The 27,543-nt window shown below is 40.2% G+C and overlaps 1 protein-coding gene across 3 annotated transcripts in view; it reads right to left on the bottom strand.

Moving 5' to 3' along the window:
• Positions 1 to 27,293, bottom strand: part of zap70 (zeta chain of T cell receptor associated protein kinase 70) — a 93,088-nt gene extending 65,795 nt beyond the window's left edge. The window contains exons 1-2 of one of the 3 annotated variants that reach the window (XM_067968236.1): positions 24,168 to 24,341; positions 8,875 to 8,960 (exon numbers count right to left, since the gene is read on the bottom strand). The gene's annotated coding sequence lies outside the window, so the exon portion shown is untranslated. Of the gene's footprint in view, positions 1 to 8,874; positions 8,961 to 24,167; positions 24,342 to 27,100 lie in introns of those variants that run through there. The other 2 variants (XM_067968238.1, XM_067968235.1) reach the window with 2 other exon arrangements.
• Positions 27,294 to 27,543: the final 250 nt, after the last annotated feature.

The following is a 27,543-nucleotide window of genomic DNA, read 5'->3' as shown; positions in this document are numbered from 1 at the left end:
ATTTATTCTCAAGTCCTTTGCAGCAAGTGTTTGTCACCCTATTTCAGCTTGGAGGATTGAGATGGTTTGGACTATGGATTAGATCTATGACTACCATCAAACTGTTTCATAATCAGTGTGTAGGATTTTTGTGTGAAAAAAGGAAACATTTTTATCTTTTGTGGATTATTTATTGGATTCTTTCTTATTGTTCCCAGCATTTACAAGATCAAATTAGGTACCTTTACCTGATCTTTTCAAGATGTAGAAAATATAAATTATGGCCTAGTATGCCAAAGGCGCCAATATGCATCTGTGTTGTTCATATCAAATAAAAGGTTTGATGTATTCATATCTGTTGAGAGCAGAACCATTGATGTGTATCAGTGTCCCTGACAGCTAGTTGGACAAAGAGTTGATTTCCAGCAATCACACATCATTTAAGATGATTGGGACAAACATTCTATGTAATGATAACCTAAGAGGCATTTGAGAAGGTTTCGCACAAGAGATTATTAGCAGAAGTGAAAGCACATGGAATTGGAGGTAACCTTATGACTTGGGTTGGTAATTGGTTGGGAGATAGGAGACAGTGAAAGGAACGTTCTCTAATTGGTGGGATGTGATGTGGTGTTTCCCAGGGATCTGCACTGAATGCCTCAGCTTTTCAACATATATATTAATGACTTGGATGAAGGAATAGAGAGTTGTATATCCAAGTTTTGCAGATGACACTGAGTTAGGAGGCACAGTAAATTGTGTAGATGGGAGCAGGAAATTACAAAGGAACATAGACAGATTAAGTGAATGGGCAAAACTGTGGCAGATGGCATTCAATGTGGGGGAAGAGTGAGGTCATCCACTTTGGATCTGATAAAGACAAATTAGGTAATGTTCATAATGTTGAGAGACTAGGAGCTGTGTCCATGTACACAAATCACTAAAAGTTAGCAAACAGTAATTAGGGAAGCCCAACATGGCTCCTGTCTCACTACCTTCGTTGAATTCTTTGCGAGGTGATGAGTTTGGTAGATGAAGGTAGCCCAATAGATATTATGGGGTCGATTTTATCTCCCAGTAAGGAATGCAGCCAAGTGAACATTCAACTTGCCAGGGAATAGCAGTAGAGAGGTTCAGTCATTTTTTTAACAGCTAGGCCTCATTAGCATGCTGCCTCCCAACCAAACAGGCCAACTGTTAAAATGGTGCGGTATGGAGACCGTCACCAGGGTCTGGGGGAACAGTCCCCCGCACAAGGTAAGTGGCTCAGAGGGGAATGCCCATCGGGGCAGGGAAGCCTGGGCCAGAGGAGGCCCACAGTTTCCTTGTGGGTCCCAGAGGAGCATTATGTTCACATTTAGAATGTAGTGTTACAGTTTTGATCCCATTGCATAGCAGGGGATAGCAAGTTCCTAAAGAAGGTTTTGAGGAAAGCAGCCAGAGTGATACCTACTTTTTAGGGCTCTTAGGTATCATAATAACTTCAATGAATTGGGGTTTTCTCATTGGAGAAGTGTATACTTCAAGGTGATATGAGTGAGGTTTTCAAAATAAAGAAGGGAATAAATTCCGTGGATAGGTTATTTCAGCTAGGGACAGGGATCTAGGGAGCATGAGGATAAAACACCAAAACATAGAGTTAGGTTAGATGCTGGTAAGTATTTCTTTTCATAGAGTCATCGGCCTCTGGATTAGATTACCAAAATGTGTGATAGGTATGGATTTGTTATAGCCCTTCAAAAGGGAGCTAGGATGGGTTCCTAAGAGTCAAGCTCATCTCTTATAGAAGGTAGGTGAAGGGTAGCTGGGATTATTGTTATGAGTTACTGCACTCATAAAAACATAGAAATTGCTAGACGAGAAAAGACCAAAGTCTATCTAGTTCAACTTCTACCCTCTTGGTAGTCGCTTGATACAACAATAATGGAGTTGTTGATTAATCATGGCATCAACCGCTGTCAATTAATCTACAACAGAACCAGACATGAGGTGAGGTTTTCATAGATCAACCACTCGCTCACTGAAATAATGGGGGGAGTTTTAACCCCCCTCCCCCATGACAGGCGGGAGAGGGCCGGGCAGTTAAATTGTTAAAAATGTGAAACTCCACCCCAACCCGCCGCAAACGCGCCTACTTCTGGTTTTATCATGGCGGGTTGGGGGGCGGTCGAGTAACCCGCACTGGAGAGGCGGGTCAGTGATTTTAATATTTAAATGAGGCTGCATTCCTCAGATCTTGGCAGCCATTTGAATTTAATGGCTGCGGGCCAGGTTTCCCAGGGCTCGGGATATCCGGCAGCTGAAGGGAGGCAGGAGCCGCCAGATCCAGTAGGGAAGTGCTTTTCCAGCTCTCCTTGTGAGCCGGGAGGAGCAGGAGAGCTTCCCCCGGCCCATCAACCAAACCATCTGCCGCGATCTCACCTCCCCGCCGCGATCAGCTGACCCCATCTATCTGCCAACCACCCCACCTCGATCTGCCGACCCCTCTGTGATCTGCCGACCCACGATCTGTCAACATGCCCCCCCCCACCGCGATCTGCTGACCCACCCTGCGATCTCTATCACTCGCCCCTCCGTGACCTCTATCTCTCCAAACCCCCCGCGATATCTCCCACCCTCTTGTGTTCTAAGTTCCCCCTGCACCCCCCCCCCACCCCCCCCCCAGGCGAGAGACGGAGTAAAAATATTCAAATTCGCAAGGACCTTTGCCTTCCCGGTATTTCCAGGTTTCCCGGCGGTTGACATGCACCCCCTACTCCCTCCCCACTTCCCCTTAAATATCAGGGCCAATGATTATGCAGATTTGTTTTGAATTTGCCCCTCTTCAAAGGCCGTGTCCTCTGGTTCTATTGTTCTGGACAAGGTGAAACACCTTGTCATAGTCAACAATATCTAGTCCCTTCAGAATCCTAAAAATGGCACTCGCATCACCTCTCAGCCTTTGGTTCTCCAATAAGAACATGCCCAACGTGCATAGTCATTCATTATAATACAATCCCTCCATCCCCTCAATCATTCTGGTTGCCCTCTTCTGTATCCTTTCAATAACTTCTTTGATTGCTAAATTGCTTCTTCCTGGAGAATGTGAGGCTTGGAAAGAGTGTTGATAGCGTTTGTAGGCTTCACCATGTCTAGGTTTGATGGACCAGTTCGTTTTTTCCTGTCTTTCTTTACTGTATATCCATGTGTATGTCTGTTTTACTTTTCTTCTCTGTTTACTTTCAATGATATTGCTTCTTAATGAAGACTAGAACATCCAAACTTTTCAAGAACTAAGTTCCTTCAATGTTTTATTATATGTGAACATTTTCTTACAAGTTAAGGCTTCTGTTAAAACACAGTAACTATTTGTGTTGCACCTGCATTTCGCATGCTAAGTTAGTTCAACCACACGTGAATTAGGCAGGGAAGCATCTTGTTACTTCCTGTCTTTTGGTTTCCTGTAGATTGTTAAAAGGCCAGTTGCTTGTCTGATATCTCCCACTACAAAACACACTTGAAATTTTTTTTGCACCTAACTTAATAATTTTGTGCAAAACTTCTTTCTTCTTTTATTTAATTCTACTATATGTTCAATAAGTGAATTAGAAACTTTCTTGAACATAATGTGACTTAAGGTTTAAGTACTGGTCAACAATTTATGCTCCCAGTTAATCAAGCACAATTCGTGGAAATGGTTTCCAATAAGGTTGGAGAATAACTCCAACTTTCATTAATTGTAGTTCAGATTCTAACCTTGTGCTTGATCAAGTTCTGGATTGTTCTTAAGAGAGAGCATTGGAGACGTTGATCGTGAAATTCCTGAGGCTGAAGTTAACACAAAGCCTGATTTTCACTTGTGGGGAGCCCATTTAGACCAGTCCTTTAATTTCCGGTGGTGGGGGAGGACAAGGATGGATCTTTCACCCAGCCCCTACCTCAAGTGGGTGTGTCAGGGGAGTTACCAGGCTTCCCTGCAAAATTTCACTCTTTGTGTCCTTAAAAGACATGAATGGAACTCACACCAGTTCACAGCTGGTTTGAGTCCCTTTGAGGCCTTTGGAAAGGATACAAACCTTTACTAGATTAAAGTAATCCATCCTGCGGGGGGGGCGGGGGGGGCGACAGAGGACATAACCAGGTTCTGCCCCATATTCCACCACTGGGCGAATCAGGTTTTCCACCATCTCCAGCCCCTGGAATTGTGGAGCCATAGAATGACAGCACCCTGTAATTCATTTCTTTTTACTTTCATGACTGTAGCTGACTCTAAAACCAAAAGCAATATTGACATGGTTACAAACTATTATATTGCAACATCAATTCAATGTCTCATGGCATGATGGAGTAAGATGAGTTGTGCCCACAATTTCCCGCATACTGAGTTGCCAGTCATTAACATGCAAGAAAATCATTCCCAATGACCTTTTGCACAGCTGCTAATGGGTTGTTCACAGGGGCACCAGCAAAGGCTGAAAGTAGGTCGCCTGGCTGTCTTTTCTGCCACGACTACTGCATGACATGCGGGGCCCAAAGAAAGGGAAGAAAATGACTGAGAAAGAAACACCCTGAAAAATCCCATGACAGAATATTTTCAAATTTTGAACATCAAAACATACATTCACAGCAACAAACTCCTGCACTTGACCTTGTACTTCATCCCTAGATGCAATTTAGGTGACTTAATATCTGAATTGTCATATGCTTTGCGTCAATGGCAAGCCAAAGCTACTTTGCATTGACACCAACAGCTGCATTGTATAACTTGCCTATAGGTCAACAATTTTTTGATTTCATTTTATTCTATGTTTCTTGGTACCTAGAAACAAATAGGCCTGTTCAAAAAGAGAGCTGAATGACCAACTAGAACTTTGCTTTGTCCATGGAATCATTGGGTGCCATTTCCTATTTGTCTTTTTAAGGAATAGAGCTATGTCAAGATTGCACTTGTATGTTTTTGTAAAGGTTGCATACAGATAAATATTAAAGTGTGCTGGCATCACTATTTACTTTACTATGCTCCAGTGACAACCCGTGCAGCAGGAGCCCTGTTAGTACTATCGCAGAGCATATTTTATTGCCATAATAATTCTGATTTTTCTCTCTGTAGCTTGAGGGACAAATATATAAATGCATTAACACTGGAACAAAAAGCAAAGAGGGGGGATTTTCGACCACCAGCCACTCATTTCTCACCTGAGAAACAGGCAGCCAGCAATTGAAAAGTGGGGGGGAGGAGGGGCGAGGCGGGGGGGGGGCACCTCAGCTGCCCATTGATGTCTATGGCCCACCTGATGCAATTTTCAGGCAGGTCTATAAATGGGCAAGCAGCACACCTGCCTGAAACAGGCGGGAGGCTGTTTGAATGTGCAAATCGGGGTCCTACACACATTGTAGAACCCCCGATTGCAATTTTTAGTTACGTTTTGGCAGAGTGTGTGCCATGCAAGCAGTTGTATCAGGCGTTGAGCGGCCTAAACAGTGGTCGTTAAACGTACTGCTGGAGGCCGCTCACATCACAGCCCAGGAAGCTATCAATTTTTTTTTGATGGACCCAGGAAGAGCAGGAGAGCTCCAAAAAAACTCCAGCCTACTGCTGGCCCGTTTGAGGCCCTCTCCAGGATCACCTTCCCACCCGCACACCCAGCCTGATCTGCCGGCTGGCCGCTGCACATGGCTACCTGCCAATTTCCTGCCCTCCCAAAACCGGCGAGCTGCAGCGGGGCACTCATTTGGCGGAGTGGCCGTTCCGCTAACTTCACGCCCATTTTGGGTGCTACTTGAAACTCGCTCCCTGTGAGTATCAGTACTTTGTCTACGCAGGGTAAGACCACTGAAATTCTAATTTAGAGGTTGCATCTCCCACACAGTTTACCAATTCTGTAATGAATTTCATAATACTAATATTGGATCATACTGGAACTGATATTTTTGGCTACTACTCTATCCGTAAAAATACACTGAGCCGGATTGTCAGCACACCTCTGTGGTGAGTAAAGCAATCCTTATTTGCTCCTATTAAGCAAAATCAGTAGCATTAAAATTGTGTGCACTTGATGGATGATAACATATCCTATGACAAACAACAAATGAACAAACAATAAATTACTCATCTTGGAAATTTTTTTTATAGCAAGTGATAAGAGAAAGAAAAAAGAAAGAAAGACTTGCATTTATATAGCGACTTTCATGACCTCAGGAGATCTCAAAGCACTTTACAGGCAACGAAGTACTTTGAATTATAGTCACTGTTGTAATGTTTTAAGAGGAGGTGCAGTTGACTTTTTGCTAGTAACCTTATTGTAAATCAGATTATGAAAACTTTATCATAGCTTGGCTTCATCTGATTAAAATAATTTTTTTTAAGTCACAGTAATCAAGTTATATGCAGTGTTACAGCAGCAAAAAAGTTCCCTTTTTCATAGTCAAATGAGGTATATCCAAGCTTTCAACTACTTCCATTTTTAGTGTAAAAAAAATCACAAGGTACTTCACAAATGGAAAAAGGTAGAGGAATGGGTACTGAGCCATGCAGGTGTGGATTCGCATGGTGACCAAAGGTTTTGCCATAAAGATGGGTTTCAAGAAGATTTTTAAAGGAGAGAGAAGTGGATAAGCACAGGGGTTTAAGAAGGAAATTATAGCATAGTGGACACCCTCAACTATGGTACTTAACTGTGGGAAACCTGAATGGTAAACACTGAATCCTGGGAGAGCAACTCCATGAGACAGCTGAAAGGCAAAAAACTCTTGACACTCACCTAACAGCTAGGAAATTACTGATAACATTGGCACCCCAAGTATTATAGGACTGTTTTTGGTCAACCTGGAAGTTGACAGATAAGACATTTTGTTTGGGACTTAGTTAAGCAACCAGCAGAAATGGTTCATGGGAAAAAACTAAAGCCCAGGATGTATGATTTTAGTTGTGATTAATGTGCTTTGGAATGTTAAGAGGTGAAAACAGGCCAGGAAGAATGTGTGGAAGTTCGACATCCATAATTTCTGACGTATGCCCATCAAAATTGATTTATCACATTGAATAGGATTCTCATGACCCAATTAATCCTTTTTATCTGCCAACTGACACTTAAACCCAGAAAGGGGCTTTGTCTCTATGAGATTTAAGATATAAAAAGGCTATCCTTTGTCCCTGCCTGAGTAAGTGCAGGCAGTTGGCCTCAATCAGTTCAGCCAAGCACAGTTCAGGCCAAAAGCAGAAGCAGTGCTTTGTATCCTTCTTCCCAGCAAGCAAACACGAGTCTATAAAGAGAGTCAGGCCAGGTCAGACAAAGGACACAGGGTCTGAGCGGCCTGAAACAGCCAAAGTTCAGTCGAGCAGAGTCAATTCAAGCCAGAAAGGCAAGTGTATAGAATTTAAGAACAGTGGATTCTGTTCTGCCACATTTGCACTGGCGGGCCCATTGTAATTTCAACCCTAGATCTTTACCTCCAACTGATACATTTTGCTGTGTATTCTCAGCTTTAAGAATGGTAAAGGAAAGAATCTGAAAACATAGGTAAAGGAATATATATATATAATAAAAAACACTCTTTTACAGTTTTCACAGAATAATGGACAAGAATTATGAATTCAATCCCCAAGCACCAGGAAATATCACAGAATATCATTTATTAAAAATCTGATTTGACTTATTCAGTCACTGTAAATCAGTGGCCCTGATCTTATATCCCACATGGTATAAAAGCCCCCACTGTTTTAAACAGCAAATCTTCTGACTTACTGTGAGCAATGCCACAGGAGATCTATTCAGGATTAACTAAACACATGCTGCTTTATCAATACTTGATCTTATCAGAATGTATTAATGTAGATGTGCATTAAATTTAGTCTAATTATGATGTCTGTGCCTGACTTTGTCTTTGATAACTCAGGCAAGAGGGAATTAGTTCATTTTGGATTGTTCTATAGTCTGATGTTAATTGGCTTGGAGCATACCTCTGGCCTGGGGATGTAAAACAGATCAGGAGCAAGCCACATTGGCATCTTATAAGCTTTAGATATGTATGGCAGAAATCCAACTTGTGTCCTTACGCACTCTCAGAGCCTCTTGCCTCTGCTGCTCCTCTTCTATTATTATGCAGAATATGGATATGCCCATTAAGAAGGCCATTCTGGCTGTTTAGTCCTTTGGGTGCACTGAGACTGAAAAATTTTGGTTGAGTATATTTCAAGAAAAACTCACTGCCACTTCCCTATTGTTCTCTATTATGATCATTGGTCCATGCTTTTGTTTAACTAGATATTGAACAGAAAAAGATGCACTCCAGATTGAAGGGGATGCAAGATCAACTTACGGGAATGACCGGTGATGCTGAGACCAAAGAAATATCTAGTGTAAAACCCCCAAACATTGACAGGCAGCATAATGTCATCCACAGGAGCACTCTGCTAATTGTGGATTTAACCGTGTATAATATTCCAAGATGCTTCACAGACAATTGGTGGGGGAGGTGGGTGTTAAACCTAAGCAAAAGTGTGGGGAGCTGGCCAAGGGTACCATTAAAGAGGTAGGTTTTAAGGAGGCTTTTGAATGCGGGGAAATACATGACAAGGTCATCAACCTGAAACTTTAACTGTTTCTCTCTCTCCACAGATGCTGCCTGATCTGCTGAATCTTTCCAGCATTTTCTGTTTTTATTTCAGATTTCCAACATCTGCAGTATTTTGATTTTGAAATAAATAACAAGGCAGCTGGGTTTAGGGGGTGATTTCCATCGTGTGGGTGCAGGATATCTGAAGGCTCTGCCACTAGAGTAGACAGAAGGGAGAACATACAATTGGTTAGAGTCAAAGAGTGGAAGGTGCAGGCAAGGATCAAGGGCTGGAGAAGGTTGTAGACATGGAGCAAAGCAGTGGACAAATCTGTAGATAACAATGAGGACAAGACTAACCTTCTCCCTGATCCCCTATAATATCTTGTTGCTCTTCTGTAGGAAATATTTGTATTGAAGGCAAACTTCTTAGTCTTCAGAAAATCCTAGAACAGTATTGTTGATTAGGTGAGTTTTTCAGAGCCACTTTAGAGACATTCCTTATAACCTAGACCACTTGGTGCAATTAGACTACTGATCAAATTTATTTATAATTAAAAATGATTCGCTGAAGCAAAACAAGACATGGGTAAATATTAAACAGCGCCATACTTATTAAATCCAATAAAAGCTTGTAACTTATTTCAGCAACTTAAATATCAAGGGCACTCAAAATCAGTATGGCCTGAACCCCCGGCCTGGATTTTAACTGCCAGCAGGTTTCAGCTCATGGAAGAACAAGACCTGGCTGATTTTAATGGCCAGGTCACATTTAAATCCTGCCAGCTGACTTCCCACCCATTCTGGCCATGGGGAATTGGGGGGTTAAACTTGAGAAAAAGTAAGGGGAATGTGAAGGAAGCTGGCCAAGGGTACCATTAAAGAGATAGATTTTATGGAGGCTTTTGAATGTGGGGAAATATTAACAAGGCAGCTGGGTTTAGGGAGTGAATTCCATACTGTGGATGCAGGATAGCCTATTGGCTCCACAAAAATATAACTTGGAAGATGTTTTAGGGCCATTTTTGGAGCGGCAAGCAGCGGCCTCTTTAAGATGGCTCAATGCCAAGACACGGGGCGGAGAATGTGCGGCGCACATTCCAACCATTTGTCCCTTAAAATTGCCATTGTGGTCCTAACTATGTCGTAAGAACCCGATTTGCATAATAAAGAGGCCTACCACCTGAAATAGGTGGGCACTCCATTCGACTATGCGAAATGTCCCTTTAAAAATGGTCGTGGCCGGAGCATTAGTGCTAATAGGGTAGTCAATCTACTGACCACATTTTGAGGCCATTATCCCCTGTTAATGCCGATTTCAGCAAGTCAAAATCAACCCCAAGCGATGGGAGTATAGACTCAATGGAAGGACACTGGGTTCGAATTGCATCTTTTAAGGGAAGAGTAGATAAATATTTAAAGCATTAGAAAATGCAAGGCTATAGGGAAAGACCAGGGCAATGGGATTCATTTTGGATCACTCTAGCAAAGAGCCAGTAGGACATGATGGCTTGAATGGCATACCTCAGTTCTATGGTTCCATCTGCTAAGAGAAGAGGTGGTATTAAAGACAAATCTTTTTCAAGTATAATGCTTCTTTTTTCTTTTCAGATGCTGAGTTTAGCAAACTATTGAGTTTAGCAAAACAGTACTTTCAAACACTAATCAAATTTGGTATAATAATACTTCATGAGAATGTAGAAATAGGAAACTAGGCCCAGCAAGTGTGTCCCTGATTCAGGGATCAATACCATCTAACCACCTTCCCACTATTTTCCTCAATCTCTTTTAATACTTTTTGCTTGTTGTAAGGTCCTATTGCCATCTTCAAGATAATTAAAGTGCTATTATTCTGTTTCTGGAAAGGGCACAAAGGGGATTAATCATAGCAACAGAGTTTAGTTGCTAAAAACAACAAGTTGCATTTATATTGCACCTTTAATGTAAAAATATCCTAAGGTTCTTCACAAATAGGCTTAAGGAAACAGTCATCAAGCCAGAAAGGGATGTGATTAAGAGAGATGACTGAATGCTTGGTTGACAAGATGGGTTTTGAGAAGTTTTCTAAAGATTGAAAGAAAGGTAGAGAGGCGGAGAAGTTTAGGGAGACAGTTCCAGACAGTAGGACCCAGTAAAATGAAATGCAGCCAAATGCCAAACATCGAGTTCACAATAGTCTTTTCAATAATTCCATTTCTCATATACATTTCATGTACAAGGTGCTGTCTTTAAACGCTTCCTTAGTAACATTGTTGAAAAGATCCCAGCTGATGCAGTGCTGGATACTGACAATAGAATAAGGAGGAATAGACCAAAACTAGTGAAAGGACAAAATGGAACTGATATCAGGAAGGACTTGTGCATGTATTCAGCGATCAATGCATGGAAGCGTTGATCGCTTTTGATGTGTGGTCATTCTTCCTGACATCAGTTCTAAATTATCCTTTCACCAGTTTAATCTTAGACCTAGATTGGGTAACTGAGGAGAAAACCTTAGATATAGTTTGATGATGTGGTGGGAGATTGTAAGTTCTTTTTTCCCAAATGGGCAAGCTTAATGGTTTCCCTCATCTGAACTTTTTGCACAATCTTGCAATCTGGAATTTCCAGTTTTACAGCAAGAAATTGCTGCTAACAATGTTCCTTTAAATGGACTACTCCTCCTTTCAGCTGTGAGAATTCTATATGGCCACTTTTCATAAAGGTTTTGCTGGCCTAAAATTTGTATCTCTACAATTTATCTCTGAATATCAGTGTTTCGCAAAACATCTGCAAACTATTTGCTCAAAAATTCCAGTGACTCCCATGTGGTAGATTAGTAAAAGTTTCTAAGTTCACAAAAGCAATCTTCAACTCAACAGCATACTTTATTCTGCAAAGTCTCCAACTAAAACTCAGTACAGAAAAGTTCAAAATCCTGATTCCAAATTTTAATATTTACTGTCAAAATGACAATAGCCCTTTTCACATGAACTTTCATTTGAATTTGGTGTGGCCAATACAAATACTAAATGGTGGACAGAAACAGCCTGAAGGAGTCACATGCTTAAGAATGCTGACAAGAAGGAAAGCATGAACTTCTTACCTATTTTATATATATATATATATATATAACACGTCATGGTTTAGAATTATACAATCATAGAAATTTACAGAGCAGAAGGAGGCCACCTAGCCCAATGTGTCTGAGCCGCTCTTTGCTAGAGCAATCCAAAACTCATTACAGCCTTGGTCCAAACAAAGACAAAAGAGCTGAATTCCAGAGGTGCGGTGAGAGTGACTGCCCTTGACATCAAGGCAGCATTTGACCGAGTGTGGCATCAAGGAGCTCCAGTAAAATTGAAGTCAATGGGAATCGGAGGAAAAATCTCCAGTGGCTGGAGTCATACCTCGCACAAAGGAAGATGGTAGTGGTTGTTGGAGGCCAATCATCTCAGTCCCAGGACATCGCTGCAAGAGTTCCTCAGGGCAGTGTCCTAGCCCAACCATCTTCAGCTGCTTCATCAATGACCTTCCCTCCATCATAAGGACAGAAGTGGGGATGTTCACCGATGATTGCAAAGTGTTCAGTTCCATTTGCAACCCCTCAGATAATGAAGCAGTCCGTGCCCGCATGCAGCAAGACCTGGACAACATCCAGGCTTGGGCTGATAAGTAACAAGTAACATTCGTGCCAGACAAGTGCCAGGTAATGGGTATCTCCCACAAGAGAGAGTCTAACCACTTCCCCATGACGTTCAACAGCATTACCATCGCCGAATCCTCCACCGTCATCATCCTGGGGGTCACCATTGACCAGAAACTAAACTGGACCAGTCACTTAAATACTGTGGCTACAAGAGCAGGTCAGAGGCTGGGTATTCTGTGGTGAGTGACTCACCTCCTGACTCCCCAAAGCCTGTCCACCATCTACAAGGCACAAGTCAGGAACGTGATGGAATACTCTCCACTTGCCTGGATGAGTGAAGCTCCAACAACACTCAAGAAGTTCGACACCATCCAGGACAAAGCAGCCCGCTTGATTGGCACCCCATTCACCACCTTAAACATTCACTCTCTCCACCACCGGTGCATTGTGGCTGCAGGGTGTACCATCTACAAGATGCACTGCAGCAACTCGCCAAGGCTTCTTCGACAGCATCTCCCAAACCCACGACCTCTACCACCTAGAAAGACAAGGGCAGCAAGCATGTGGGAACAACACCACTTGCACGTTCCCCTCCAAGTCACACAACATCCGACTTGGAAATGTATTGCCGTTCCTTCATCGTCGCTGGGTCAAAATCCTGGAACTCCCTACCTAACGGCACTGTGGGAGAACCTTCACCATATGGACTGCAGCGGTTCAAGAAGGTGGCTCACCACTTCTTTCTCAAGGGCAGTTGGGGATGGACAATCTATGCTGGCCTTGCCAGCGACACCCACAACACATGAATGAATTTTTAAAATCTCAATGCCGTGCTTTCTCCCCTTAGCCTTCTATCTTATTCTGCTTCAAATGTTTATCCAGTTTCTCTTAAAAGATGCAACAGTCTCTGCTTCAGTCACTTCCTGCATCAAAGCATTCCATGCTCCAATAGCCATCAGTGTGAAGAAATGAGTCTATCATTTACACTCGGCTGGAAATGTTCTTGGGGCCTCTCCCGCTCCACCGCCATAACTTCAGCAGAAGTTCAGCCGAAACCATGTTAACACACGTAAATAGGGTTTCCGCCAAAGTCACAGCAGAAGAATGGGAGAAGCCCCAAGGAAATTCCCAGCCCCAATGTCTGGGGTAAGAAAACTCATTGCCAATTTATCTCTCTCCACTTCAAACTGGAAGACAACTATAACATCTGGATGTCCACAGTTAATACTTGGTATATTGTTTGATAATCATACACTCATACGCAGCAATTCACAACCTACTAGACCTATGTCAATGAAATTCCTGGAAAATTTCAACATAACTATAGTGTAAGAGTAGTATTGTGCTGTTTCTTCCAAAGAAATTCATAACTAACCAGTGTGCGGCGGTTTTACGCTAAAACATTGCTATGCGCAAATTCCCTTAATCGTTTGCACCACTGCTGAGATACGATCGCCAAAACCCTCTGCCACTCGTTTATATAACTCTGCCCCATACAAATGACCAGCTCACACGAGTTTCCTCGATTTATGCAAATAATACACTGGCGTAGACTTTAGCCCAAAAGATTAGGCGCAGGATGGCTCAAGGTCACCTGATATCTGCTTAGATTTCTGGAATTTGATAGTGCTTTCCTTCGCAATTTAAAAGAAAAATTCTTATTGAGACCTGCACTATATTTAACCAAAGTGCTGTTCATCTCAATGCACCCAAAATGTTTCAGACCCCTACCCCCCCACCACCCCCCACAACATGCATTCAGAAGGACTAAGCAGGTGGAATGCCTTCCCAATGGGCTTGCCCCTGTTCTGTATAATAATGGAAGAAGAATTGGAGCCACAGAGGCAAGAGGCTCTGAGAGTGAGGCGCCATGGCAGAAGCCAGCAGCCTACTCGTTATTACCAGCGCAGAAACCAGCATAAATTTCGGCGTAATTTCTGTGTAAGTGTAATCCAGGGAATTTGGGACCTATGTATCTGGAGCTATTACTTAGTATAAGATTTTGGTTATCATGTAATGTCAGAAACCTAATACAAATTGGAAGCCAGTGTTTCTTACAATGGGTAGGTACGTATGTAGGAACATAGGAACAGGAGTAGGCCATTCAGCCCCTCGTGCCTGCTCTGCCGTTTGATAAGATCATGGCTGATCTGTGATCTAACTCCATATACCTGCCTTTGGCCCATATCCCTTAATACCTTTGGTTGCCAAAAAGCTATCTATCTCAGATTTAAATTTAGCAATTGAGCTAGTATCAATTGCCGTTTGCGGAAGAGAGTTCTAAACTTCTACAACCCTTTGTGTGTATAAGTAACTAGTGAGATAGACAGAGAGTAAGAGAGAGAGGATACATGTCAGGGAGCAGTGGATTACAGAAAATAACTCATTGATTCTCATAAGGTAGTATACCTCATAGGCATTGTCACATATTCTTTTTAACTATTTTTTTTTAGTCTCTGGTTTAAAAGTTCCTTCAATAGTCACTGGTTCTAGTAAATGATAGCAATGCCATTAGGAAAGCTCTACGTCCAACATCAAAGTTTTTATTTCTTCGGTACTGTTACATGTGATGTCTTTAAACTGTTTTGTAACATAATCATAGATCCCCATGCTGTTTGACATTTTTATTTCTTAAAAGTACTGCCTTATTTTTTTGTCACTTGACAGCAAGGAGGCTAGTGAACAATAATGCATTCTAGCTCTGGTAACATTTCACAGCTGGGTGAGTTTTAATTATCGCTGTACAGCTGATGAATATTGAAGGTACAATAACAACTTGTGTTTTTGAACATCAAAGAGTATTATCCAAAGTAGTCTGCGGTAATTATGGTTCAATTCCACTAATGATAAGAAAACTCTGGAATGCCCAATACATGCATATACGTGCTTAATACTACACAATGTAATTCCAGTGAGAATATTATGGATACACAATTATATCCTTCACATTAACAACTAGATTTAATATGGATTGTGCTCTTTGTTTGCTTCTAAGGTTGATACTAATTCATGCAATACAACTGGAACTATCAGTCGCAACCAGAATCTGCACAGTCTGGTTATTGGAAATATGCAATTTAATTGCAAGTGGGATGTCTGAAAAGACACCCTAAGTGACATTTAATTTTTTTTGAGCGATCAGTTTTAGAATAACATGTTTGAACTTTGTGATTATCTTAATTGCCCCAAATACAACATTCATACTTCAAGTGCCCACGCAAGAGTAACTTTTCCTAATAGTGTTGACTGAAAGTTTCCTATTGAAAATTCAGTTTTTTACGAAAGAGTGGTACTGTGGTAGTGAAAGGAAAATCAGAGTGAAAGTCACCATCAGGCTTATTTTGTGCATGTCCCACTTGCTGACTCAAAAGTATTGGGAGATCAAGAAGAAAAATGGGGATCAAGTGAAGAAGAGTAGTGGAAATCTGCCCTTAAATTTTAAAATAACTTGTTAAAACTAGTATTCTTTAAAGATTATTAGACCTGAATGATTTTAGAAAGTGGGAAATACAAATATGATGTGAAAATGATTGGAATTGCTAGGAATAAGTGCAGCAGGAAATGCCTTCATGCTAGAAATGAACCATAAAGAAATGTGGTGTTTACTGGGTTAAACTGGCATTCTAAATACCGAGAAAAGACCTGGTAATAACATGCTGAATAAATAATATTAAATTGCATAATCGGAGGCAAATGTCACCAACTCTTGTGACTATGGTTTGCAGATACCTACTTATGATATTTTGTGGTCACAAGTAGGAAGTTGCTGAATGGAAAATATTTTTCCACAACCGTAAATGTGATAGTCGAGGGCATGGCACCTGCTTAAGGCTAAAACTTTGTTTTAACATAATATAATTTGCTAAGAAATATAATCTGGCCTGTAAAACTATAAAGCACAACAATGTGAATTAAGATATCCAATCAATCAGACATGCTACTTACTCCATACTTAAAATAAGAAAATATTGCAAACATGTATGGAAACAAAAGTTGTTAACATTTGACAAATAGCCTTTCGAACATATTTGAACATTATATTCTTGAGGGAATAAAATGCAAACGCTTCATAATTTCTTTTACTTCATGTTAGGGGATACATTTTGTTATCAAACAAAAAAAGATTTAGTTGGAACTATTTTCCAAAAGTAACAGGGTTTTGTGAAACAAGATAACATTTCACAAGGTGAAGATATCTAAATCATGATTATTGTTACTGGCACACTACTTTGATCTATAAAACTGATGGAAATGAAAAACAGTAGCGCTTGATATTTCTGTAGCATTTAAATGATCATTAACCATGGTAACTTGCGTCATATACAAATTACATTGTCTGTTATGAGATTAGTAGCCCTGCATTTTAATTTAATACACGTTTTGAAATATTTATTTTGAAAATAAACACAGCAGCTATGTAGTTGTTATGCCTGCCGTGTTGAGTGCACTAATCCTATATTTTGACTGAGAAAAAGCTGCATTGCCATGTGCTTCACCTTAAGGTTTAAAAGTAATTAAGCAATGTGCTGAGACCTGACTGAAAAAGTTTCCTGTAGATTGTGCAGATACTTGGGCACATTGCATGCCAAAAAGTATGAAGCATGATTAGCACACTCAAGAAACTGCTGTCACATTGTGAAATCATTCTCCTAATGATTCGAATGTCAAAACCTATAAAGTGGTATCAAAGGTTCACTTTTGAGTCAACTCAGGAAATGTGAAATATCACAATGTCAGCAGCATAAAGATATTAGGAAAAATTCTTTCCTTCAACACATTCTTAAGCTATTTTTCTGTCCTTCCAAATCACATAGCATTCCCGGGTGCCCTGTCCCTAAGCTTCTGTCAATGCATAATTACTGAAAATGCAAAAGAAATTAGTTCACATTTTCTTTTACATACATAAATTTTTAAGCAGTTAGTAAAAGGATATGCAAAAGAGACCAAGTAATGTATACATGAAAAAGAAACAAAACGATCCAGAAATCTCCAACAAGCACTGATTCTGCTCTGATAAATACAATGGCAGTCACCTCTCTTCCACTTCTACCTGTGCAGCCATTTCTGCTGGAGATTTTCTGTTAAATGTTATATCTAATTCAAAAGGAACAGGTGGATTAAAATATTTCCACCTATACATTCTGAAAGACAGAAATCACTCAAAATCAGTTTTCCTATTTAAATTACTCCGAAAGCGTTGGCTTCTGTTTCTTGTGCACCAAAAGACAATGTCCAAATCAAATATCGTAGCATATTCTCAGATCAAGCATTAGAAAATGACATGCACTTTGTATCCCATTTGCAAGGATAAACAATGCTTGGATCTTTATTTTTTTAAAGCAAAGCTAGAACAAAAATATAAGTTAATGTTATTTATGTTGCCTTTTCTTCATCCAGCAAATTCAGACTCCTCATGTTTTTGGAATAATATTTCTTCAGCAGCAGTAGCAGCATAATTCAACAGCTTTCTCCTTCTGCTATCTAATACTGATATTATTTTAATATGTATAGATTTTATTCTGTTTTTTAACTTTTTCAACCATGCAAAATTAAAGCACATGGGATTGGCGGTAATGTAATGGCATGGATTGAAAATTGGTTCACAGACAGGAAATGGAGAGTAGGAATAAATGGGTCTTTTTCGGGATGGCAGGCAGTGACTAGTGGGGTACCGCAGGGATCAGTGCTTGGACCCCAGCTATTCACAATATATATCAATAATTTGGATGAGGGAACCAAATGTAATATTTCCAAGTTTGCTGATGATACAAAACTAGGTGGGATTGAGAAGGATGCAAAGAGGCTATAAGGCGATTTAGACAAGTTGAGTGAGTGGGTAAATACATGGCAGATTCAATATAACGTGGATAAATGTGTAGTTATCCACTTCAGAAGAAAAAACTGAAAGGCAGAGTATAATTTAAATGGTGACAGATTGGGAAATGTTGATGTACAAAGGGACCTGGGTGTCCTTGTACACCAGTCACTGAAAGCAAACATGCAGGTGCAGCAAGCAGTTAGGAAGGCAAATGGTATGTTGGCCTTCATTTCAAGAGGATTTGAGTATAGGAGCAAGGATGTCTTACTGCAGTTATACAGGGCCTTGGTGAGACCACACCTGGCGTATTGTGTGCAGTTTTGGTCTCCTTACCTAAGGAAGGATATACTGCCATAGAGGGAGTGTAGCGAAGGTTCACCAGACTGATTCCTGGGATGGCAGGACAGTCGTATGATGAGAGATTGGGTCGACTTGGCCTGTATTCACTAGACTTTAGAAGAATGAGAGGGAATCTCATTGAAACATATAAAATTCTGACAGGGCTAGACAGACTGGATGCTGGGAGGATATTTCCCCTGGCTGGGGGGTCCAGAACGAGGGGTCACAGTCTCAGGATACGGGGTAGGACATTTAGGACTGAGATGAGAAGAAATTTCTTTACTCAGAGGGTGGTGAACCTGTGGATTTCGCTACCACAGAAGGCAGTGGAGGCCAAGTCACTGAATATATTTAAGAAGGAGATAGATTTCTAGACACAGAAGGCATCAAGGGGTATGGGGAGAGAGCGGGAATATGGTATTGAGATAGAGGGTCAGCCATGATCATAATGAATGGCGGAGCAGGCTCGAAGGGCCGAATGGCCTACTCCTGCTCCTATTTTCTATGTTTCTGTGTTTCAGTGGCTTAGATCAAATGCCAGTTATGGCTGCTTAATGAAATAAAATTTCTCTCCGCTTCAATAACTTTCTGCTACATCCCTCCTGGTCTTTGCCTTTTCCTCTTACTGTTTTCCAGTCATGCTGATCTTCTCATATATTTGTGGCCTTCCTCTTAATTTTTTTTTGTCTGTGTAATTCTTTACTTGCCTGTCTTCTAACTCAGTTTCCCTTTTCTAGTTTCATTATCTGTCCGACTGCCTTTTTCTCCTTGTTTATTATTAGGACAAACTTCAATCATCAGAAGTTGACATTTGTTTTCTTCTGCAGATATTATGGTATCTCTATTCTGTCTTGCTACTATACCATCCATCTATCTAGTGTCTGATGAAGTGGCAAGTAGAAAAACAGCGGCGTTCAAATTGATATGTGTTGCACCCGTTTTTCAGCGCAATGTGTTAATTAGGGGCCTAATGCCTGTTGAAGGACCCTTGTGTAAAATTTCTTCCTGAAGAGCGGGGCAGGCGTCAGGCCTGTCCCACTCAGGATTCTTCAGCAGCCCCTTCTGCCACCAACTACAGATAAGTTATAATTTAATTCTTTTTTTAAAACCCGCTGTGGAGCCACAAGGAGCAGAAGAGCTCCCCTGGCTCCATAGTTCTGGCGACCGGACACGCCCCCGTTGCCCGCTCCAACCCCCACTCCCAAGACTTACCTGAGGGCCACTACCATTGGGGGAAGCCGCCCAAAATTGACTTTTCTCATAGGGCAAACTGCCCTGAATATGTAGATGAGGCCCCAAGACCAATTCTTGGCAATCCTGGCGTCTCTTGGTTCGGGTGCAGCCCAGATCAAAATCTATCCCTGTAAGTCTACAAGGCTAGCAGATTAGAACCAACGTTTTTCTCAACCTTCCTAATTTTCATGTCTGCATCTCTTTTTCTTATCCCTCTAATAACTAAAGTATTATTAACTGTGTGACACTGTGGGGAACTGCATTAAGGCTTTCTGAATTAATGAAGATCAATAACAGAAATTGTTTTCCACACCACATACAATAAGAAGATTAGAAATTATACACATATAACTATATTAATACAGTCTAGTTAATAGTAAAAATATATTTTTATCCTTACAGCACTTAATAACCTCGGCTGACACTTCAGTGCAGTACTGAGGGAACGCTGTCTTCTTGAAAGTGCCATCTTTTGGCTGAGACATCAGACCAAGCTCAGTCTATCTGTTCAAGTGGAGGTAAAAGATTGCAAGGCGCTATTCAAAAAAGATTTCTCCTAGTGTCCTGACCAACATTCATCTCTCAACCAATGCCAAAAGAACAAATTAACTGGTCATTTATTTCATTTGCTATTTGCGGAACTTTGCTGTGCTCAAAATGGCTGCCAAGTTTGCCTACATATAACAGTGACTGCACTTCAAAAATAATTCATTGGCTGCGAACAATTTTGGGACATCCTGAAGAAGTGAAAGGTATATAACTGCAAATTCTTTCTTTCTTTCTACGTTGCACTCTCCCTAACCAGCAAGAAGTTCAATGTGTGCATGTTTGCAAGCATATGCAGTGCTCTACCATTGGGTGGTTAATTTTTAATGTTGCGAAAGAGCAAGTAGCAGAATTTACTTTCTACTAACATAAAAAGAACTCATACACAGTTCCCAGGAACTCCTAAAATCACCTTGGCACTTTTAAAAATTGGCTTCACACTAGACTGGAGTTATATCATATTGGCGTGAAGTCCAAATGGCTTCACACTAACTACTGTGGGAGGTCTTATACCTTTCAGCATCAGTGTGCTCAGGTCTCAGATTTGATTCCCAAGTTAAACTACCACTTTAATGTCGATATTCATCTTGCAAAAACCACAGCCTTAAGTGTCTGACCAGTGCATTATAAGACCTCAGCAAGACTTCCGTAGACCCATTATTCTGATTATTTATACTTGCATTCAATTAGACTTTTTAATTGCTTTGCTGGATTATCTGGACTTTGAAAGTGATATGTTTACTATTTATTTTTAGGTCACAGGAAGGAGATACTACTTAAATTGTGCATTGTTAATAGCCTAATAATAATAAATATGCATTTCTATTCCAATAGTGTTTTATCAAAATTGCTCTCGGTCTTAACATAATAAGATTTTTTCAGAAGATAAAAAGTGAAAAACTAATTCACATGAACCGAAACCATAGAAGGCACAAAAGGAGGGCATTTGACTTATTGAGGGTGATTTTAAATCCCAAGAGCAGGTGGGTTGGGGGCGGGTGGGAGGTGAAAATAGTTGTTTTTTTGGGTCGCAACTGCAAAATTTTCGGACTTTGCATTCCCAGTGGGAAGCCTGTACTTTTACACGCCAATGTTAAACCCAGAAATAAAGCTGAGTTGCGGTTGTGACCCAAAAAACAACTATTTTCAACTCCCACCCGCCCCCCAACCCACCCGTTCTTGGGGTTTAAAATCATCCCCATTGTGTGTGAAAGCTCTTTGCTAGAGCAGTCCAAAATTAATCCCACTGTCCTGCTTTCTCTCGATAGCCCTGTATCTTCATAGGAACATAGGAATTGCTTGACAAATAAAGACCAAGGTCCATCTAATTCACCTTCTACCATCCTGGTAGTCTGTAGTGGTTAGGTTACTGGACTAGTAATCCAGAGACTTGGACTAATAACCCAGGGAATGTGTGCTCAAATCCCACCATGGCAGTTTGGGAATTTGAATTCAGTTTTAAAAAAATCTAGGAAAAAAGTGCTGGTACCAGTAAAAGTGACCATGAAGCTGTGGGATTGTTGTAAAAATTCAACTGGTTCATTAATGTTCTTTAGGGAAGGAAACCTGCCATTCTTACCACATCTGGCCTATGGTTGACTCTTAACTGTCCTCTGAAGTGACCTAATGAGCCACTCAGTTGTAACAAGAAGGCCCACCACCAACTTCTCAGAGCTACTAGGGACGGGTGATATATGCCGGCCTTGCCAGTGATGTATACGTCCCAAGGATGAATAATAAAAAAAATTATGCACTATCATTTAGTCTTCAACAGACCCAGACATGAGCTGAAGAAAACCCCAGTGGTTGGGGAGCATGGGTATCTTCCACTGCTTCAAATGTTTATCTACTCTTCCCTTAACTTAATTGCATACTCTAACCTCTGTGTAATGACATTTCTCCAAATCTTTCTCTTGAGTTTTAAACTGTTGACTCCTCATCCCTGAATCCCCAACCAGAGGAAATAATCTTTTCTTATTCACCCTATGAAACCTTTCATAATTTTTTTAAAACCTCTATTAAATCCCTTCTTAGTCTTATCTGATTTCATGGAAATAGTCCCAGTATATAAAGTCTCTCCTCATAACTGTAGTTTCTCATCCCTGGAATCTTCCTCATGAATCCTGCTATACACTCTCTATAACGGCACTCAAAACTGCACACAGTATTTGTAATTGTGGCCTACCCAGAGCTTATTTGCTCTTGTATTCTATGTCTCTTTTTATAAAACCACAAAATGCCATTGGTCTTTTTATGGTTTTATCTGCCTGCACTCGCACTTTCAAGGAATTACATAGTTGAAGCCCTAGGTCTCTCTTTTTATCCACACCCTTCAGCGTCTTTTGATTGACTTTACACTCCCATTCCTAGTTCATTCTCCCAAAATACATTTCCTCACACTTTGCATTAAATTGAATTTGCCACTTGTCAGCCCATTCCAACAACCTGTCTATGTCCACTTTTTCGTCCCTTTTGCTGTTTGCAATGCCCACTACTTAGATGTTATCAGCTGATTTTGGTTACTATTTGCCCCTAAATACAAATCATCCCTTTATATAGTGAGAACAATAATGGACCCAGCATTGATTACTGGGGTGCGCCACTTCCAACCCTTCTCCAATGCAAGCAACACACCATCAACTCAAGCCTTTCATTTTCTGACCGTCAATCAACCTATCGATGCTATTACATTTCCTCTTATCCCATACGCCAGGATTTTTGTAACAAACGTGCGTAACTGATCCTAAATAAAACATTTTTATTTGATTCTAAGCCAAATATTGAAGGCACATTTTATGGAATAGCAGCACATTTATCATGTGTTGGTATCTATTTGTTGCAAATAAATAGATAAGAATTAAAAAAATAGAATTGCATTATACTGCTCCAGCTAAATACATTTTATAAGTTTTCAACAGACACGGGAAAAGTTAGCTACATTATGGCTTAATTATTCCTACTTAATGAAAGTAAATTAATATTCAGTGGTAATCATTTCTATCCTTCCCATATTCATTTTGGTTCTACATCAGTTAAGCGTTTCTTGCAAATGCCAATCAATATGTAATGTATACAGCCTGTGAGTTTAAAGCTGCATAAAATTGAAACTGTTTTTGGTGCTGTTTGCAAATCTATTTTGGGCCTTTATTTCAGATTTAAAAACTCCAAGAAACGGTTACTTGAAATTAAGTCTGTGTTTTAAACAAAGTATATTGTTATGTTTTAACTGTTACATTGTTATTCTTTTCAATTTATTGTAAATATTTATTTGTCACTTTACAGCATCTTCAGTTTAACTGGGTTATCTGATAAAATCTTTCTACTGTGATAAAAGGGATCCTACGTGTTCATCGTATTAACATAGCTCACAAAATTATGCAGTATTATTTCTCAAATCTAGTCAAAATGCTTCATAAATGGTGGTCTGCAATTTAGAATTTCAGTGTAATAAAACTTGAACCAAACATAATAGCTCAGATGGTAGGTGAACCACCCTCTGAGATATGTTATAAAATGATCAAATGGATCTGTTATGTAAAAATATTTAATATGAACATACTTTATACAAATCCTTGACTCATTTTAATGAGCAAAGTGCTAAAATCAACCTTTTCAAAGGTCTTCAAATCTTTTTAAGTATTTGGTTCTCATTAAATAATTTTATGACTTCATCGTAACACTTTGCTATCCTTCACATAAATGTAAAATCAAACTCATTTCAATTTATAGGTTACATTTTGTTTGTCACCTACCTACAATTAAATAATCTTTGAAAGCACTAAAAGAGATAAATCTTACGTTTCGGCTTTTTCTAGCTGTGTTCTGTTCATTGCTTAAAACATTTTGTGTTTAAAATGGTTGAATATTGCAATATTGTCACATTGCACTTTTAAATTATTTAGCTGCGTCAGTTAAAGCTCTGGGAATATTTGTAAATCGTGTTTTCACATCAAACATATGGTATTTTTCTGTCATTATATAGTACAGCATGAAAGGATTTTTAAAAACTATTTGAACAAGTGTTTTTTTATCATGACATGTACTGGATATAAAAATGCACACTGTATATAAACGAACAATAAAGCTTACCTCAGATTCTACGTCATTTATAAAGTTGAATTATTTTCTTTGAATGTTGCTTACTCTGTTCCTTAATCAACGGAATGGTAAGTTCACAAAACTAGTAAATATTGCCAAAAAATAAATTACCCTCAGACGTGACGAGGGAAAGCAGCTATCAACAAAAGTAGTTTTATTCAGACATAATCAGAAAAATCTGTTGTAATAAGCAAGGGCAGAGGTTATGTGGCGGAACTTGTAGGCAGATACAAGGAGTATCAATTTCTCGGAACTGTGACCTACTTCCTTACTGCAGTACTGCCAAGTGTACTAAGCATGTTGTTTATTTTTTAACAAGTCAAAATATCACAATTGAGCTTACATAATCCACAACATGCACTTTTCTCAGGCTAGAGTGAATTTAGACTACAAATTTAACACTAGTGCAGTGGTTTCAGCTTTGCACCAACACTAAACGTGTGTACTGTAAAGTAAATGTTAAGACCTAACTTCAAAGGGTAATACATAGAATTACATAGAATAAACAGCACAGAAACAGGCCATTCGGCCCAACTGGTCGATGCTGGTGTTAATGCTCGACAATTGATTCCAACACCCCTGAGCTAGAAAAAGGTGAACAAAATCAGTCAGGCCTGCAGCTCACTATTCAGTTGCTGCTGGAAAGTATGTATGTGTGGATGGATGCAATCAAGGCTGGGCTCAACCATGAGGTTCTCCACAGTCAAACAACCTGGCCACATCTACTGGAAGCCTGGCACTTATCAAGGTAGCAGAGGGCTGCCAGTGTCCTTTGAACAGTAACTCAGCAAGAATGGGTGGAAGGTTGAAAAACGAGTAAAGACGGTGTCCTTTTAAATGTAAATTGAAACATAAGAACATCAGAAATAGGAGCAGGAGTAGGTCATACGGTGCCTCGAGCCTGCATCGCCATTCAATAAGACCATGGCTGATCTTCAACCTCAACTCCACTTGCCCGTCTGATTCCCATATCCCTTGATTCCCTTAGAACCCAAAAATCTATCGATCTCAGTCTTGAATATACTCAACGGCTGAGCATCCACAGCCCTCTGGGGTAGAGAATTCCAAATATTCACGACCCTCTGAGTGATGAAATTCCTCCTCATTTCAGTCCTAAATGTCCAACCCCTCATCCTGAGACTATGCCCCCTAGTTCTAGACTCTCCAGCCAGGGGGAACATCCTCTCAGCTTGTACTCTGTCAAGCCCTCTTAGAATCTTTTATGTTTCAATGAGATCACCTCTCATTCTTCTTATTTCCAGAGAGTAAAGGCCCATTCTACTCAATCTTTCCTCATAGAACAACCCTCTCATCCTATGAATCAATCTAGTGAACCTTCGTTCCACCACCTTTAAGGCAAGTATATCCTTCCTTAGGTAAGGAGACCAAATGTGCACACAGTACTCTAGGTGTGGTCTCATCAAAACCCTATATAGTTGCAGCAAGACTTCCTTACTCTTATACTCCACTCCCTTGCAATAAAGGCCAACATCCCATTTGCCTTCCTAATTGCTTGCTGTTGCAGTGTAATACAGTTGCTTTTTGTCAGCTATGCAAAGGCAGCATGAGAAAACAGTAAGAGCTCTGTGACAGTAAGTGAACTGGAGTGAGATGCCCTTCTGCAGAGTCTCGCTCTGCTTGGCTCCAGTGCCAGATTGGGTCCTGAGTGTGGATTCAGGTTGCATTTACATTATAACTGCAGCTATGACATTTTGGTTGTAGTGTAAATGTACCATAAGTTTCCAGTTTTAACATTATTATTGCAGATATGATCTGTATAATCTATTATTGATGTATACTCTGCGTTTGATTGTATGTTCTATTACTGTATACTATATTATTGCTGTAAACTCTACTAGTGTGTATTCTGTATACTACTGTACTCTGAATTACTGTAAACTGTGTCTGTACCCTCTTATTCCTATATACACTGCAAGTTATTGTATAGCCTACTATTGTTGTATATTCTGCATATTTTACACAACCTATTATCAAAGAAGACTTACTTCCACCTCTACATTTCCCACCTCCACAACATTTCGCACCTCGACAAAATTTCCCACCTCTACTACATTGCCCACCTCTACAAGATTTCTCACCCCTACATTTCTCACCTCTACAACATTGCCCACCTCTACAACATTGCCCACCTCCGCCCCCCCTCAACCACTCTAGCCAAAGAACCCCATTCCATGCCATTGTCACCTTCACAGTCAACTACTTCAACAATCTCCTTGCTGGCCTCTCTTCCTATACCTGCTATTAACTAAAACTTGTCCAAACCTCTGATATACTGTCATACATTAAGTTCAATTCCTTCATCATCCCAGTCCTCAGTGACCTACATTGGCTCTCCATCCCTCAATGTATTAAATTTAAAATCCTCATCCTCATTTTTAAATCCCTCCACAGTGTTACTCCACCCTACCTCTGTAACTTCCTTCAACCCTATATCCATCACACCAAACAATGCATTCCTCTAACTCTGGTCTTGTGTGAATTCCCATTCCATTTGCCCCACCATTGGCTTTCGCACATGCGCAGACATGCGCGGAAATCCAGAACTTGCTCTTTCTGGTTCGCCGGTGATCTGACAGGTTCATCTCAAAGGGATATCGCCGGCTGCAATCAACAGAATCAAAAGACTAGCGCCAACTTGCTCTTCTGCCCAGCTGGAAAGTAACTAATATCGCCACAAAACAGGTACGCTTAAAAATACCAGGTCTAAATTAAGTTCTAACAGTGCGGTAAGTCTTAATGACTGCCAAACAACTAAAAATTAACTTTTAAAAATTTGAAGTCTCATCACTCCTTATTTTAATAGTTTTTGGTCATTTAAAAAAAACTTCTCTAACTTAAAAATTTTTTAAATTTTTTTTTGCTTTTTCCTTCTGTATCTTTTATTTAATTCAATTATTTCTTACCCTCTCTTTTTTCACTGTCTTTAACTGTTTTTGCAAATGATTTTATTGTTGTAGCTTTCACTTCCTGGTCTTTACGTTGCAGCTTGTACTTCAAGATTTTGACTTTTCGCAGCTTTTCAAGGATGCTGCAATCTGATTGATCGAAGGGAGAGATCGATCCTCTCCACGAGTCCTAGCTTTACTGGAGCTTTCGCTGGGCTCTTCTCAGCTTCTGTTAGGAGAAAGTACCCACAGTAAAGACAGTGGTAAGTTAATGGGTTAGTATAAATCTATGGAGTGGCGAGTGTCGTTTGTCCACCACTCGGAGCACTTTCTGGGCCAATATATCTGCTGTTTCCTGCTCCTCTAATATTTATACTCCATTTATCCCTGAAGTATTCTTTTACACTGCATACATAGTCCCAAAAATATTTGGACCCTTCACTGTCATCTTCTGTTGCCAT

The sequence above is a fragment of the Heptranchias perlo genome, chromosome 29, assembly GCF_035084215.1.
Source record: "Heptranchias perlo isolate sHepPer1 chromosome 29, sHepPer1.hap1, whole genome shotgun sequence".
In the NCBI taxonomy this organism is placed as follows: Eukaryota; Metazoa; Chordata; class Chondrichthyes; order Hexanchiformes; family Hexanchidae; genus Heptranchias; species Heptranchias perlo.
This window is presented reverse-complemented; position numbering and strand designations above follow the sequence as displayed.